Raw genomic sequence first — 18,015 nt, forward strand, 5'->3', positions numbered from 1 at the left:
ACAAAAGTTCTGAACCTTTCTATTCTCATTGCTTCTACAGATTGTGAATTAAAAATAAACATTTTTGCTAAAATTATTATTATATTATTGATCGATTGACTATGACTTTTCAGATCACCCACTAATGCTATCTGCAAAGTTAGCTCCAAGTAAATATTGCAATCTTTTAGCCATTCCTGGACCTGTGTCCAACAACAAGTTACAAATGGACAGAACCAAAACAAATGATCTAATGATTCTGTCTCTTCAAATCAAATCAAATCAAATCAAATGTTATTGGTCACATGCGCCGAATACAACAGGTGCAGACATTACAGTGAAGTGGGTGGCTGGAGGGTGGCTGGAGTCTTTGACAATTTTGAGGGCCTTCCTCTGACACCGCCTGGTATAGAGGTCCTGGATGGCAGGAAGCTTGGCCCCAGTGATGTACTGGGCCGTACGCACTACCCTCTGTAGTGCCTTGCGGTCGGAGGCCAAGCAGTTGCCATACCAGGCGGTGATGCAACCAGTCAAGATGATCTCGATGGTGCAGCTGTATAATTTTTTGAGGATCTGAGGACCCATGCCAAATCTTTTCAGTCTCCTGAGGGGGAATAGGCTTTGTCGTGCCCTCTTCACGACTGTCTTGGTGTGTTTGGACCATGATAGTTCGTTGGTGATGTGGACACCAAGGAACTTGAAGCTTTCAACCTGTTCCACTACAGCCCCGTCGATGAGAATGGGGGCGTGCTCAGTCCTCTTTTTTTTCCTGTAGTCCACAATCATCTCCTTTGTCTTGGTCACGTTGAGGGAGAGGTTGTTGTCCTGGCACCACACGGCCAGGTCTCTGACCTCCTCCCTATAGGCTGTCTCATCGTTGTCGGTGATCAGGCCTACCACTGTTGTGTCGTCGGCAAACTTAATGATGGTGTTGGAGTCGTGCCTGGCCATGCAGTCATGGGGGAACAGAGAGTACAGGAGGGGACTGAGCACGCACCCCTGAGGGGCCCCCGTGTTGAGGATCAGTGTGGCAGATGTGTTGTTACCTACCCTTACCACCTGGGGGCGGCCCGTCAGGAAGCCCAGGATCCAGTTGCAGAGGGAGGTGTTTAGTCCCAGGATCCTTAGCTTAGTGATGAGCTTAGAGGGCACTATGGTGTTGAATGCTGAGCTGTAGTCAATGAAAAGCATTTTCACGTAGGTGTTCCTCTTGTCCAGGTGGGACAAAATCTGCAGAGCTGGGAAGATTGTATCCCCCATATAGATAACATTCTATTGGTAGCAAGAATTTTATATAATAATTTAAATTTAAAGATTCTAATTTTTGAATCCGATGTCGTTTTGCGTGTCAGTTCATAAACACTATGCCATGGGATCGGTACGTCAAAAATCTCTTCCCAACTATTTTGCAATCTATATGGGACGGCTGTCAATCCTTAAATGAAACTGATATACTTTTTTATTTATCACAGTTTTCCTTAACCAATTATGTTCTTTAATGCAAGGCCGATAGACAAGTTCCTTACTTTCTCCCCCTTCCACTTTCCTCTTCCATTTTTGCGGTAAGGCTGCAATTATTTGGTTGTAATTTTGGGTAGAGCAGACATATTCATATGTTTTTGTTAGCTGCATGTGCGACATAACTCTACCAGTCCTACCTATGATATCATTTACGAAGATTATACCTTTTTTAAACATTTTGTCAAAAAATAAAGGTTTTTTGTCAATTAGTATATTTGAATTTAACCACAATATTTGTTGCATTATTTGTTCTGTCGTTTCTGGAGGATTAAATTGAAATTGCAACCAACTTTCTATGGCTTGTTTTAGAAATAGTGATATTTGGGAGATGATTTCCTTTTCAAATAACTGAAAATGAGCGGTTGTAATCTGAATAAAGTGAAAAAGGCCATTCTTGAACATTGGGTGAGACAATCTTACTAATTTGCTTGAGAACCAGTTCGGATTTAAGTATAACTTTTGTATGACTGAAGCTTTTAGTGATAGGTCTAATGCTTTAATATTTAATCATTTCTGTCCTCCGAATTCATATTCATTATATAAATGGGCCCTTTTAATTTTGTCTGGCTTGCCGTTCCAAATAAAATTGAATATTTTTTTCTCATATAATTTAAAAAACTGTTCGCTAGGCGTAGGCAAGACCATAAGCAAATAGGTCAACTGGGATAATACTAAAGAGTTAATCAGGGTGATTTTTCCACAAATTGACAGGTATTTACCTTTCCATGGTAGCAAGATCTTATCTATTTTTGCTAACTTTCTATTAACATTTATTGAAGTGAGATCATTTATTTCCTTTGGGATATGTATTCTGAGTATATCCACATCACCATCAGACCATTTTATTGGTAACTAAAATGTAAATGTAAATGTAAACTACATGGTAATGTAAAATTTTTATTTTTTAGTGATCCAATACGTAATATAGTACATTTGTCATAATTTGGTTGTAATCCAGAGAGATTAGAAAATGTATCTAGATCCTCTATGAGGCTGTGGAGGGATTCTAGTTGTGGATTTAAAAGAAAACATCAATCATCAGCGTACAATGACACCTTTGTTTTTAAGCCCTGGATTTCTAATCCTCTGATATTATTATTGGATCTGATTTTAATAGCTAACATCTCAATGGCCACAATAAATACATATGCCGATAGTGGACAACCTTGTTTCACGCATCTTGAAAGTTTAAAACTTTCTGAGAAATAGCCATTATTTACTATTTTACACCTAGGGTTACTATACATGATTTTGACCCATTTTATAAGAGATTCTCCAAAATTGAAATGCTCCAGGCATTTATATATACAGTGGGGAAAAAAAGTATTTAGTCAGCCACCAATTGTGCAAGTTCTCCCACTTAAAAAGATGAGAGAGGCCTGTAATTTTCATCATAGGTACACGTCAACTATGACAGACAAAATGAGATTTTTTTTCCCAGAAAATCACATTGTAGGATTTTTAATGAATTTATTTGCAAATTATGGTGGAAAATAAGTATTTGGTCACCTACAAACAAGCAAGATTTCTGGCTCTCCCAGACCTGTAACTTCTTCTTTAAGAGGCTCCTCTGTCCTCCACTCGTTACCTGTATTAATGGCACCTGTTTGAACTTGTTATCAGTATAAAAGACACCTGTCCACAACCTCAAACAGTCACACTCCAAACTCCACTATGGCCAAGACCAAAGAGCTGTCAAAGGACACCAGAAACAAAATTGTAGACCTGCACCAGGCTGGGAACACTGAATCTGCAATAGGTAAGCAGCTTGGTTTGAAGAAATCAACTGTGGGAGCAATTATTAGGAAATGGAAGACATACAAGACCACTGATAATCTCCCTCGATCTGGGGCTCCACGCAAGATCTCACCCCGTGGGGTCAAAATGATCACAAGAACGGTGAGCAAAATCCCAGAACCACACGGGGGGACCTAGTGAATGACCTGTAGAGAGCTGGGACCAAAGTAACAAAGCCTACCATCAGTAACACACTACGCCGCCAGGGACTCAAATCCTGCAGTGCCAGACGTGTCCCCCTGCTTAAGCCAGTACATGTCCAGGCCCGTCTGAAGTTTGCTAGAGTGCATTTGGATGATCCAGAAGAGGATTGGGAGAATGTCATTTGGTCAGATGAAACCAAAATAGAACTTTTTGGTAAAAACTCAACTCGTCGTGTTTGGAGGACAAAGAATGCTGAGTTGCATCCAAAGAACACCATACCTACTGCGAAGCATGGGGGTGGAAACATCATGCTTTGGGGCTGTTTTTCTGCAAAGGGACCAGGACGACTGATCCGTGTAAAGGAAAGAATGAATGGGGCCATGTATCGTGAGATTTTGAGTGAAAACCTCCTTCCATCAGTAAGGGCATTGAAGATTAAACCTGGCTGGGTCTTTCAGCATGACAATGATCCCAAACACACCGCCCGGGCAACGAAGGAGTGGCTTCGTAAGAAGCATTTCAAGGTCCTGGAGTGGCCTAGCCAGTCTCCAGATCTCAACCCCATAGAAAATCTTTGGAGGGAGTTGAAAGTCCGTGTTGCCCAGCGACAGCCCCAAAACATCACTGCTCTAGATGAGATCTGCATGGAGGAATGGGCCAAAATACCAGCAACAGTGTGTGAAAACCTTGTGAAGACTTACAGAAAACGTTTTACCTGTGTCATTGCCAACAAAGGGTGTATAACAAAGTATTGAGAAACTTTTGTTATTGACCAAATACTTATTTTCCACCATAATTTGCAAATAAATTCATTAAAAATCCTACAATGTGATTTTCTGGAGAAAAAAAATCTCAATTTGTCTGTCATAGTTGACGTGTACCTATGATGAAAATTACAGGCTTCTCTCATCTTTTTAAGTGGGAGAACTTGCACAATTGGTGGCTGACTAAATACTTTTTTTCCCCACTGTAAGAATAGGCATTGCCATTCACTCTGTTTACAGCTTTGCACAGGGGGAGTATCCAGGGGAAGAAATCAGCTCTAGACACCAGGCCATAGGGAGCTCTGCTGATTTGGCTGTGCTGCTGCATTTCCAAGCATACAAGGGTTTGAGGAGGACGTCATCATAATCATCAATGAGCATATGTCCTTATTGACTAAGTGTTTTGAAGAATTTGAAGAATATTTTTTTGCGGTGCGAAAGGCCGGAGGGATCCTTATTACGGCCAATGAGCACACTGTTTATTAAGAATGCCCTGTTTAAAAATACAGACCAATTCCCGAAGTAATAGCCCTATATTTTAAGAAATGCTCTGTCATTTTGACTGCATTGACAGGCACTGCTCATGTCTGTATAGGTCCACTGCGGATACTTTAAGCTCTGTGTTAATCTTACATGATATTTACCAGGAGATTATTGGGATATCTGATGGGTTGTTTGTTAAGAGATAAACGCCAACGTTGTGTACATTGCCTTGGATATAATGGATGACGCAGCGGGACGAGGTGGAGGGGAGTCCCTTTGCGGAGTTAATTTTTCCAAGGTAATGTTCAGAAAGGAGGCGTTTATCCCCCTTATATCACAGTTGCCAAAGAAAACAATATTAACGCACACATTTACCGTCAGAATTTTTTTTATACAGTTGTTTGTTCGATTAGTTTGATATTTATAGACGCGACCCAGTTTTTCGTTCTATACTGTATGTGCTGTTGCCATGCTCGCTGGAAACATTCTTGTCCTTTGCTTGCTAGCTAGCCAACTAGCTATGGCTAACACAGTCACGAACAGACACCCTGATCTGTTTCACCTGTCTTTATGCTTGTCTCCACCCCCCACCAGGTGTCTCCCATCTCCCCTCAATATCCCCTGTGTATTTATACCTGCGTTTTTTGTTTGTCTGTTGCCAGTTCGTCTTGTCCCGTCAAGTCCTACCAGTGTGTTCCCGTGTTTCCTGTGCTCTAGTTTTTGTTTTTCTTAGTCTTCCCAGTTCTGAACTTTCTGCCTGTCCTGACCCTGATCCTGCCCGCCGTCCTGTACCTGCCTGACTCTGAATTGGATTACAACCCTTTGCCTGTGTTGACCTACCGATTGCCTGCCGTCCTGTACCTGCCTAACTCTGATTGGGATTACGACCCTTTGCCTGCCTTGACTTACCTTTTGCCTGCCCCTTGAACTATAATAAACTCTGAGACTCGTACTATCTGCCTCCTGTGTCTGCATCTTGGTCTTAGTCTGAGCCGTGATAAGAATAACAGCAAAGTAGCTGCATTTGCAATTGTTTTAAGCTGTTTTCTATTGACTTTCATTTGGACACATCCATAACAATGAGCTGATAATGCCGATTTTGCCTGGCATAGCCAGAAAAGTTTGCCTTCTCGTCAGGACACTCGACACTGTTCATTACGAGGAGATCACGTTGCATATCGAACACTAGGCTAGAAGCTAGCTAAATAGTTTGTTGCTAGCAAACCTGCCAGTATGACAACCAAATTCAAAAATACCAGTTGCTGAAAACAGCTGGTCAAACTAGAAACATGTGGGAGGATTTGACAGCATAGCGGCACTTGCGTCATGACTGCAACATAGGGACCGGAGAAATTCATGTTCATCACTGACCATGTTAGGTCATCAGATGCTCCAAAAAAATAAGTGCCTGCAAAAACAAATCAATGCTAGCTAGCTAAGTTTTTCCTCGTTGGACCTGCGTTTACAATGTATCCAATTTCGGTTTATGTGGTTGTTGGTTTAGCTTTCTGTAACTTTGTAGCAAGTACACAGTGGTGGAAAAAGTACCCAATTGTTATACTTGAGTAAAAGTAAAGATACTTTAATAGATGACTCAAGGAAAAATGAAAGTCACCCAGTAAAATGCTACTTGAGTAAAAGTATAAAAGTATTTGGTTTTAAATATACTTAAGTATCAAAAGTAAATGTAATTGCTAAAATATACTTAAGTGTCAAAAGTAAAAGTACAAGTACGAAAAATTAAAAATTCCTTATATTAAGCAAACCAGACGGCACAATTGTCTTGTTTTTTAAATGTACGGATAGCCAGGGGCACACTCCAACACTCAGACATAATTTACAAAGAAAGCATTTGTGTTTAGTGAGTCCGCCAGATAAGGGGCAGTAGGGATGACCAGGCATGTTCTCTTGATAAGTTTGTGAATTTAACCATTTTCTGTCCTGCTAAGCATTCAAAATGTAACGAGTACATTATTTTCTTTAGGAATGTAGTGAAGTAAAAGTAAAAGCACAGATACCAGAAAAAACGACTGAATTAGTACCTTAAAGTATTTTTACTTAAGTACTTTACACCACTGCAAGTGCGGTCTGCATGTGTAGGCGCATATTGCGTCATGACTGCAAGATGTCCCAATATCTTGCTCTACCGTCCCGATATCTTTTCCAACTGTCCCTTTATCTGGTTTTAATGTCCATTCTAGAATGTCCTTCTAGCAAATCAGAAACGAGTTTTCAACAACGCTGTGGTATAATGTCTCAACTAATCAGTAGTGGTCAGTGAGCAAACATAGAGCGGGTGGCACCAAGATAACCTACGACAGCACAATAGACTGAACAACAGCCCAAACAGAGATGCCGGTTAGCGATTCTGCTTTCTTATTGTTTACTATAGCAGAGTAGTAAGCCGTCACAATCTCATTGGAGATTTACACAGCTTTTCAACCATGAGCTGTAGCCACTTCATTCCCATTCTCTGTTCTATTTACTGTATGCAGGCAGCATTGTATTGTGTATTGTGTGGTTTATTGTTCACTGAAGAAGGAGGATTTTGTTTAATCTGTGATTTCCACAGTAATGGCCTCAGTCTCTCTGGATGTTGTCGTCATCACAGAATACTGAGGAAATTACTGATAAATCCATCCAGAATGTCCACCAGCACCTGCATGCGTGAGGGAGCCAGATGACATGGTTCCTGCTTGTATCCCGTGGAGTTTACGGTGATTGAAGGAATTACCATTTTGTGTGTCCTGAACTGCCCTGGCTTAACCTTAAAATGATAAGATCCCTTGGGCTAACCCCTGGGTTACTCTTGGATTCAGACTTTGTTGTTCTTGTCATAGTGATGATGAAACTGCTGTAGTACAGTACATTGGTGTTTGTGAACTGAAGTCTCTTTATTCCTTGTTTGTGAAGTCCCTTTTATTATTTAAGTTTAATCAAAATACTGCATTATTGTGACAGAGTGTTTGAAAATGGCTATCTGTACCTCCTCTTGCTCCCTGCCTTTTCACATTTCCCTGCTTTTTCACTTTCCTCTTCACTACCATAACCCGATCTCTCTGACACTCAAGGGGAATTAAGCATGCACAACAATACTATTGGGCGTTGATGCTATCGATGGATGTTAAATCAATGGAACTGTTGCTTTTTGGTGTTTGTTTGTTGTGTTGTGATTACTTAGTTGGTCTACTTTGAGCCCGCCTACCTAGCTTTGTTGCTATACCTGAACAACGAATCTACCACTTATCACTTGGAAAGTTATTTTGATATAATTGATGTTTCATGAGAGCCTCTGAAACATTTCGCCTTGCTTTGTTTAGAAAACAAAGTCCATTAGAACATACAGTACTTTCACATGTACACAATTATGTTTACATGGGGATTACTTGAAGAGGAAACCCATGGAAAAGGGTCTCACGTTTGATGTGGAACGTACTGACATATTTGCATGAATGTGCAATTTGTTGGTAAATATATGACCGTGTACCCTATGTGTGAACAAATACTGTATGCAAACATTACAAATGTATGATTGCTTTGATTGGTTTGGAATGATTAGTTTGATGTTGACTTGATTTTGAAAGAACCCTAAAGCAACTCAATATTAGGAAGGTGTTCTTAATGTTTGGTGTACTCAGTGTATAGCCTCCAGCTATAGAGAAGCTTAAACCTATATCCTCCAGCCTCCAGCCTCACAAAACCAATACATTCCCCCTCCAGTCATACGAGCCATGACCTACCAACATCAACCAACAACCAAACAACAACACACCCATTCAGAGCCACTACCAAGAATCATTGACACAAAGTCATGCTGTTAACGTAGCTAGATATCAGGGTGTGGCTTATGAATCACAAGATTCCACAAATAGCTTTTAAGTTATTTATTTAAGCGCATACAGTGAGGGAAAAAAGTATTTGATCCCCTGCTGATTTTGTACGTTTGCCCACTGACAAAGAAATGATCAGTCTATAATTTTAATGGTAGGTTTATTTGAACAGTGAGAGACAGAATAACTACAAAAAAATCCAGAAAAACGCATGTCAAAAATGTTATAAATTGATTTGCATTTTAATGAGGGAAATAAGTATTTGACCCCTCTGTAAAACATGACTTAGTACTTGGTGGCAAAACCCTTGTTTGCAATCACAGAGGTCAGACGTTTCTTGTAGTTGGCCACCAGGTTTGCACACATCTCAGGAGGGATTTTTGTCCCAGATCTTCTCCAAGTCATTAAGGTTTCGAGGCTGACGTTTGGCAACTCAAACCTTCAGCTCCCTCCACAGATTTTCTATGGGATTAAGGTCTGGAGACTGGCTAGGCCACTCCAGGACCTTAATGTGCTTCTTCTTGAGTCACTCCTTTGTTGTCTTGGCCGTGTATTTTGGGTAATTGTCATGCTGGAATACCCATCCACGACCCATTTTCAATGCCCTGGCTGAGGGAAGGAGGTTCTCACCCAAGATTTGACGGTACATGGCCCCGTCCATCGTCCCTTTGATGCGGTGAAGTTGTCCTGTCCCCTTACCAGAAAAACACCCCCAAAGCATAATGTTTCCACCTCCATGTTTGACGGTGGGGATGGTGTTCTTGGGGTCATAGGCAGCATTCCTCCTCCTCCAAACACGGCAAGTTGAGTTGATGCCAAAGAGCTCCACAACACTTTCACCCAGTTCTCCTCTGAATCATTCATATGTTCATTGGCAAACTTCAGACGGGCACTGCAGGGGGACCTTGCGGGCGCTGCAGGATTTCAGTCCTTCACGGCGTAGTGTGTTACCAATTGTTTTCTTGGTGACTATGGTCCCAGCTGCCTTGAGATCATTGACAAGATCCTCCCGTGCATTTCTGGGCTGATTCCTCACTTTTCTCATGATCATTGCAACTCCACGAGGTGAGATCTTGCATGGAGCCCCAGGCCGAGGGAGATTGACAGTTCTTTTGTGTTTCTTCCATTTGCGAATAATCGCACCAACTGTTGTCACCTTCTCACCAAACTGCTTGGCGATGGCCTTGTAGCCCATTCCAGCCTTGTGTAGGTCTACAATCTTGTCCCTGACATCCTTGGAGAGCTCTTTGGTCTTGGCCATGGTGGAGAGTTTGGAATCTGATTGATTGATTGCTTCTGTGGACAGGTGTCTTTTATACAGGTAACAAGCTGAGATTAGGAGCACTCCTAATCGCAGCTCGTTACCTGTATAAAAGACACCTGGGAGCCAGAAATCTTTCTGATTGAGAGGGGGTCAAATACTTATTTCTCTCATTAAAATGCAAATCAATTTATAACATTTTTGACATGCGTTTTTCTGGATTTTTGTTGTTGTTATTCTGTCTCTCACTATTCAAATAAGCCTACCATTAAAATTATAGACTGATCATTTCTTTGTCAGTGGGCAACCCATACAAAATCAGCAGGGGATCAAATTATTTCTTCCCTCAATGTACACTCTTATAAAAAAAGGTTGTAGCAACTGATAATGTAATAAATGCCAATAATGTAATAGCTGATAATAATGTAATAATGTTTGCATTTATAATGTAATAAATGCTGATAATGTAATAAATATGCTTAACGCATAACGTATAACGTAATAACGTTTTTCTGCATAATATAATAATTATTACATTATGCATTGATTATTACATTATGAAGTGGGTAAATAAAAATTAATGAATAGTGTAATAACTTTAACCAATAATAAAATAACAACCTAAAAGAAAAATTACTATAAACTAAATTCACTATCTTTACTTTTTTTCATACACCAAACCACATTCCTGAATCGTAGCTCTAAACCTGACTTTAGCAGTAATATCAAGACTTTCAATTGACACAATTGACCCCCCAATACACACCCACAAACCTCCCCCAATATAATCTAACAAATGCTTCACCTCCTAAAATGCTGTTTACTATTACTGTTAAGAGACAAAAGCCCTTGAAACAATTCAAGACATTTTCAACAATTGTTTTTATGAAAAATATATGATTTAATCAAAATGTTTCAACACCTAATAATCACAGTTTTATTCAACAAATGTGGCACTATTTTAACTTGTGCTCAAAACTTTAATGAACAAAAATATTAATCTTATAAAACACTTATTACAATTAACAAAAAAGTTATCCATTTGGGGATGTGTTCCTTATTTGATATTGTTCCCATTCCCTTTTCGAATTTCGAATTATAAACAACAACAAAAATAGAATCGGAAAACTATTGCGAGAACTGCTCCAGATCACTTGATATCCACCACAAGGGAGAGAGAGAGAGAGAGAGAGAGAGAGAGAGAAAGAGAGAGAAAGAGAGAGAGAGAGAGAGAGAGACCCGACTTAACTCAAACTAAACTGTCTATTGTAGAGCAGAGTGTGTGTCCGATTCCAAACCCCCACAACTGAATAGATAAGAGCACATTATGAGCGCACCACTTAAAAAACTGAACTGACAGGCCTCCCGAGTGGTGCAGTGGTCTAAGGCACTGCATTGCAGTGCTTGAGGCGTCACTACAGACCCGGGTTCGATCCCAAGCTGTCGTGACCGGGAGTCCCATAGGGCAGCACACAATTGGCCCAGCGTCATCCAGGTTAGGGGAGGGTTTGGCCGGGGTGGCTTTACTTGGCTCATCGCTCTCTAGCAACTCCTTGTGGTGGGCTGGGCACCTGCAGGCTGACCTTGGTCGTCAGTTGAACAATGTTTCCTCTGACACATTGGTGCTTCCGGGTTAAGCAGGCAGGTGTTAAGAAGCGTGGTTTGGCGGGTCATGTTTCGCAGGACTCGAACTTCGCCTCTCCTGAGCCCGTTGGGGAGTTGCAGCGATGCAATTGGATATCATGAAATTGGGGAGAAAAAGGGTGTTAAAAAAAATAACAGAGCTGACAGCTCTCCATGGGGCCCATACACAAATATTGCTTTCTCCCATACCCCATACCCCAATCCCAAAATCATTTATATCAATAATGCACCAGAAAAATAATTTCCTGTCCTATAGAGGAAATGCACATTTAGGTTCCACCTCCGAAGAATGACAAAGGCTACTTATACATATTCACGAACTGGGTGTGGGAATTTCCACATGGAGCTGATAAACAACAACAAATAGGGCACTGACAGCTGTTTTGGCATCTTCCATAAATTGCGGCCGCGAATCCGCCATAGAAATAGTTGAGCCTTGATCATTGCGTTTTGATACACCAGAAGTACATTAATTTCCAATGGAATGCTGTGTTTGCCTTGCAGCATTGCGTTGCAGAGGCATTTGCAGTGTGTTCTGTGTGGTGTATACGTTGCATTTATCAACAGGCTTGACAGAAATGGTAACAGAAGGCGAATGTTGAACTTTTGTTGCACACATATACAGATGATGCTGCGTACCATTTTATGTAATAACGCTGTAGGTGTGATCGAGACATTAGAAAGAATAAGATGAAGCTGGATAACTATTGAAAGACAGTCGATATGTGTTTATCTACATTGTAATGGTGCAACCTTTGGTAGGTAAATCATCCACACTGCAAATGACATGTAACTACAGTGGGGGAAAAAAAGTATTTAGTCAGCCACCAATTGTGCAAGTTCTCCCACTTAAAAAGATGAGAGAGGCCTGTAATTTTCATCATAGGTACACGTCAACTATGACAGACAAAATGAGAAAAATAAATCCAGAAAATCACATTGTAGGATTTTTTATGAATTTATTTGCAAATTATGGTGGAAAATAAGTATTTGGTCAATAACAAAAGTTTCTCAATACTTTGTTATATACCCTTTGTTGGCAATGACACAGGTCAAACGTTTTCTGTAAGTCTTCACAAGGTTTTCACACACTGTTGCTGGTATTTTGGCCCATTCCTCCATGCAGATCTCCTCTAGAGCAGTGATGTTTTGGGGCTGTCACTGGGCAACACAGACTTTCAACTCCCTCCAAAGATTTTCTATGGGCTTGAGATCTGGAGACTGGCTAGGCCACTCCAGGACCTTGAAATGCTTCTTACGAAGCCACTCCTTCATTGCCCGGGCGGTGTGTTTGGGATCATTGTCATGCTGAAAGACCCAGCCATGTTTCATCTTCAATGCCCTTGCTGATGGAAGGAGGTTTTCACTCAAAATCTCACGATACATGGCCCCATTCATTCTTTCCTTTACACGGATCAGTCGTCCTGGTCCCTTTGCAGAAAAACAGCCCCAAAGCATGATGTTTCCACCCCCATGCTTCACAGTAGGTATGGTGTTCTTTGGATGCAACGCAGCATTCTTTGTCCTCCAAACACGATAAGTTGAGTTTTTACCAAAAAGTTATATTTTGGTTTCATCTGACCATATGACATTCTCCCAATCCTCTTCTGGATCATCCAAATGCACTCTAGCAAACTTCAGACGGGCCTGGACATGTACTGGCTTAAGCAGGGGGACACGTCTGGCACTGCAGGATTTGAGTCCCTGGCGGAGTAGTGTGTTACTGATGGTAGGCTTTGTTACTTTGGTCCCAGCTCTCTGCAGGTCATTCACTAGGTCCCCCCCGTGTGGTTCTGGGATTTTTGCTCACCGTTCTTGTGATCATTTTGACCCCACGGGGTGAGATCTTGCGTGGAGCCCCAGATCGAGGGGAGATTATCAGTGGTCTTGTATGTCTTCCATTTCCTAATAATTGCTCCCACAGTTGATTTCTTCAAACCAAGCTGCTTACCTATTGCAGATTCAGTCTTCCCAGCCTGGTGCAGGTCTACAATTTTGTTTCTGGTGTCCTTTGACAGCTCTTTGGTCTTGGCCATAGTGGAGTTTGGAGTGTGACTGTTTGAGGTTGTGGACAGGTGTCTTTTATACTGATAACAAGTTCAAACAGGTGCCATTAATACAGGTAACGAGTGGAGGACAGAGGAGCTTCTTAAAGAAGAAGTTACAGGTCTGTGAGAGCCAGAAATCTTGCTTGTTTGTAGGTGACCAAATACTTATTTTTCCACCATAATTTGCAAATAAATTCATTAAAAATCCTACAATGTGATTTTCTGGAGAAAAAAATTCTCAATTTGTCTGTCATAGTTGACGTGTACCTATGATGAAAATTACAGGCCTCTCTCATCTTTTTAAGTGGGAGAACTTGCACAATTGGTGGCTGACTAAATACTTTTTTTCCCCACTGTTCCTTGAATTTACATTCACAGGTGCCTTTTCATTATTTGGATAGACACTTGTCGTTTCTAGCTAAAGTTACACCAATCACAGCAGTGGAGTGTGTAGTAAAACAAAACTTCAGTGGTCAAAATCATTTGCAAAATGCTATCCTATCAAGCAATTATACCATTTATTTTTATGTATATATATATATATATATATATATATATATATATATATATATGGGATATATTGGATCCTTTTTTAAAGTGAAAATTGACAAATTATCCAATGGATTATGATAATTTTCGGTAAAAAAAAAAGTGGAGGTGCAAAAACAGAAGTTTGCCCCATTTGAATTTGCTCCATGGCTCAGGTGGCCAAGTGGCCCTGAAACTAAACATACGCTGAAAAGAATGTGTATGTCATATCATAGGAAAAGACACCGCATTCATACGGATTTGCACAAAGTGGCCAGTTCAGATTTGTCACTTCAAGCCCAAATATATCATACTTTGACTAAATCATTGTGCAACATCATGGGTAAGCTCTGGCCATCGTCTTTCAGCTTTAAAAAGTGAATTTCTACTGTTATGGGCATTTAATATGCATGCCATTAAATTTTTTTAAACCTACTTTATAATGTAATAATCAATGCTTAATGCGCAAAAACATTTATTACGTTATGCATTCTGAATATATATTACATTATCGGCGGCAATTGTTGGTTTGAATCATGGAAATATTTGATCACGCCAAGAAATAATTCAGTGTATGATAACTTACTTTTCGGCACTCAGTAGAACATATAAATGTCAGAAGAGACATTGTCAAGTGTCATGTATTTTCTAAGGCGCTGGTACATAAGGGGAAACTGCCAAGAGATAGCAGTGAATATGCCATCTCATGTCACATTACCCTTTTGGAGATGTAAAGCTATCTGCCAAAGGTTTGGAGGGGAAAATCCCTTATCTTCCCTTCACTATATAAATGTGCCAGGTTCCTCCAGGAGTTCCATACACATCTGTACATGGAACAAAGTCAAACAGAAAGACAGAGAGACAGCCTAATCAGACACCAATCTGCTTATGGTTATATTAACACACAACACATCGACTGGCGACTGCTCATTAATTTAGGACGGACATTAAAATAAAAAAATAACAAAGTGGACTTGTTCTTCATCTTCTTCGAAATCTTGTTTTTGTTTACAACAACAACCATTTGCTTATGGGATATTTCACTTGTTATGATGTTTTCAAGACCTTCTGGTGTGTTTGGAAGTGGACAAGGCCCCAGTAGGATAAATTACAGTTGAAGTAAATTAGTGTATTTTCATTAGGAACCTCTTCTGTCAGCATGTCCTGGCTCTGGAGGGAGACTGTGGGTAATAAAACAAAAACTCCTGTGCCAGCTCTGCCAACTCTGCTTGCTACCATGATAGAGTACAGCCATACATCTCAAACCAACACTAGAGTGAGCAATGGGCAAGGAGGCGATGTGCTGTTCTGTCTAGGAAAGACAAAGCCTCAGCAAATTACGTTTGTTGAACCAACTAGGCGCTCATTAAAGAAGAGCAATGTTTGGGGTAATAACTTTTATCTGCCTTGGATATTGTCCCACTCTAGACTTACATTACTGAATGCTGCAGATGGGATGTGTGAAAGTAGACAAATTATACTTTATTTTAAGCTCTTCAAAGCAGCTTTTAGGGTGAATTTTGTGACAGAGACAGGAGGAGAATAGGTACAGTGAGGGAAAAAAGTATTTTGTACGTTTGCCCACTGACAAAGAAATGATCTGTCTATAATTTTAATGGTAGGTTTATTTGAACAGTGCGAGACAGAATAACAACAAAAAAATCCAGAAAAACGCATGTCAAAAATGTTATAAAATTGATTTGCATTTTAATGAGGGAAATAAGTATTTGACCCCCTCTCAATCAGAAAGATTTCTGGCTCCCAGGTGTCTTTTATACAGGTAATGAGCTGAGATTAGGAGCACACTCTTAAAGGGAGTGCTCCTAATCTCAGCTTGTTACCTGTATAAAAGACACCTGTCCACAGAAGCAATCAATCAATCAGATTCCAAACTCTCCACCATGGCCAAGACCAAAGAGCTCTCCAAGGATGTCAGGGACAAGATTGTAGACCTACACAAGGCTGGAATGGCCTACAAGACCATCGCCAAGCAGCTTAGTGAGAAGGTGACGACAGTTGGTGTGATTATTCGCAAATGGAAGAAACACAAAATAACTGTCAATCTCCCTCGGCCATGCAAGATCTCACCTCGTGGAGTTGCAATGATCATGAGAACGGTGAGGAATCAGCCCAGAACTACACGGGAGGATCTTGTCAATGATCTCAAGGCAGCAGGGACAATAGTCACCAAGAAAACAATTGGTAACACACTACGCCATGAATTACTGAAATCCTGCAGCGCCCGCAAGGTCCCCCTGCTCAAGAAAGCACATATACAGGCCCGTCTGAAGTTTGCCAATGAACATCTGAATGATTCAGAGGAGAACTGGGTGAAAGTGTTGTGGTCAGATAAGACCAAAATCGAGCTCTTTGGCATCAACTCAACTCGCCGTGTTTGGAGGAGGAGGAATGCTGCCTATGACCCCAAGAACACCATCCCCACAGTCAAACATGGAGGTGGAAACATTATGCTTTGGGGGTGTTTTTCTGCTAAGGGGACAGGACAACTTCACCGTATCAAAGGGACGATGGACGGGGCCATGTACCGTCAAATCTTGGGTGAGAACCTCCTTCCCTCAGCCAGGGCATTGAAAATGGGTTATGGATGGGTATTCCAGTATGACAATGACCCAAAACACACGGCCAAGGCAACAAAGGAGTGGCTCAAGAAGAAGCACATTAAGGTCCTGGAGTGGCCTAGCCAGTCTCCAGACCTTAATCCCATAGAAAATCTGTGGAGGGAGCTGAAGGTTCGAGTTGCCAAACGTCAGGCTCGAAACCTTAATGACTTGGAGAAGATCTGCAAAGAGGAGTGGGACAAAATCCCTCCTGAGATGTGTGCAAACCTGGTGGCCAACTACAAGAAACGTCTGACCTCTGTGATTGCCAACAAGGGTTTTGCCACCAAGTACTAAGTCATGTTTTACAGAGGGGTCAAATATTTATTTCCCTCATTAAAATGCAAATCAATTTATAACATTTTTGACATGCGTTTTTCTGGATTATTTTGTTGTTATTCTGTCTCTCACTGTTCAAATAAACCTACCATTAAAATTATAGACTGATCATGTCTTTGTCAGTGGGCAAACGTACAAAATCAGCAGGGGATCAAATACTTTTTTCCCTCACTGTACATTCTTGGAGTGGAATAATCCAGATTCACTTGTTATTAGGCTTCTGCATATTTGATACCAAAAAACAAAAGAGCAAACATACTAGTTACAGTAGACAGGATCGTCCGGTTTCCCCGGACAAAGAATGACCCTATATCCGTGGACTAAGAAGCACTTTCAAGGCAGGTTTCCTGGAGAGTCTCTTTTTAAAGTGCTTAGTCTTTGACTTAGGCTTATTCTGTACCTAGAAAACTGGCCCTATATGTTCTTATGATGAGGTCATAACACTGCGACAATTTGGAGAGTGGATTACGATGACACACCAGCATCCGCGACGATGGCCTTAAACTCCTTATCAAGACTTTTATCATCAACCAACACGTCCATTTCGCCCATACAAGAGCTCTAGACTGGGGTGTTCTCTCTTTAATACATTATAATAATAATATAATATGCCATTTAGCAGACGCTTTTATCCAAAGCGACTTACAGTCATGCGTGCATACATTTTTGTGTATGGGTGGTCCCGGGGATCGAACCCACTACCTTGGCGTTACAAGCGCCGTGCTCTACCAGCTGAGCTACAGAGGACATTCTGTTTCCTGGTCTGCTCTTCTGTGAGCAGGGGGCTTAGGGATATAGCCTTTTGTTTGCTAATTAAAGTCCATCCAAACAAGATGAAACAGACATAAGAGAGAGATAGGGCCATAAGCAAACATGAAAATGCTAATTCAGAGGCGGCGCTCCTAGTGGCCGGTGATTTTAATGCAGGAAAACTGAAATTGAGAGAATGCCAAGAGTGTGCAAAGCTGTCATCAAGGCAATGGGTGGCTATTTGAAGAATCTCAAATATAAAATATATTTTGATTTGTTTAACACTTTTTTGGTTACTGCATGATTCCA

This window comes from Coregonus clupeaformis, chromosome 29 (genome assembly GCF_020615455.1).
Source record: "Coregonus clupeaformis isolate EN_2021a chromosome 29, ASM2061545v1, whole genome shotgun sequence".
NCBI classification, from domain to species: Eukaryota; Metazoa; Chordata; class Actinopteri; order Salmoniformes; family Salmonidae; genus Coregonus; species Coregonus clupeaformis.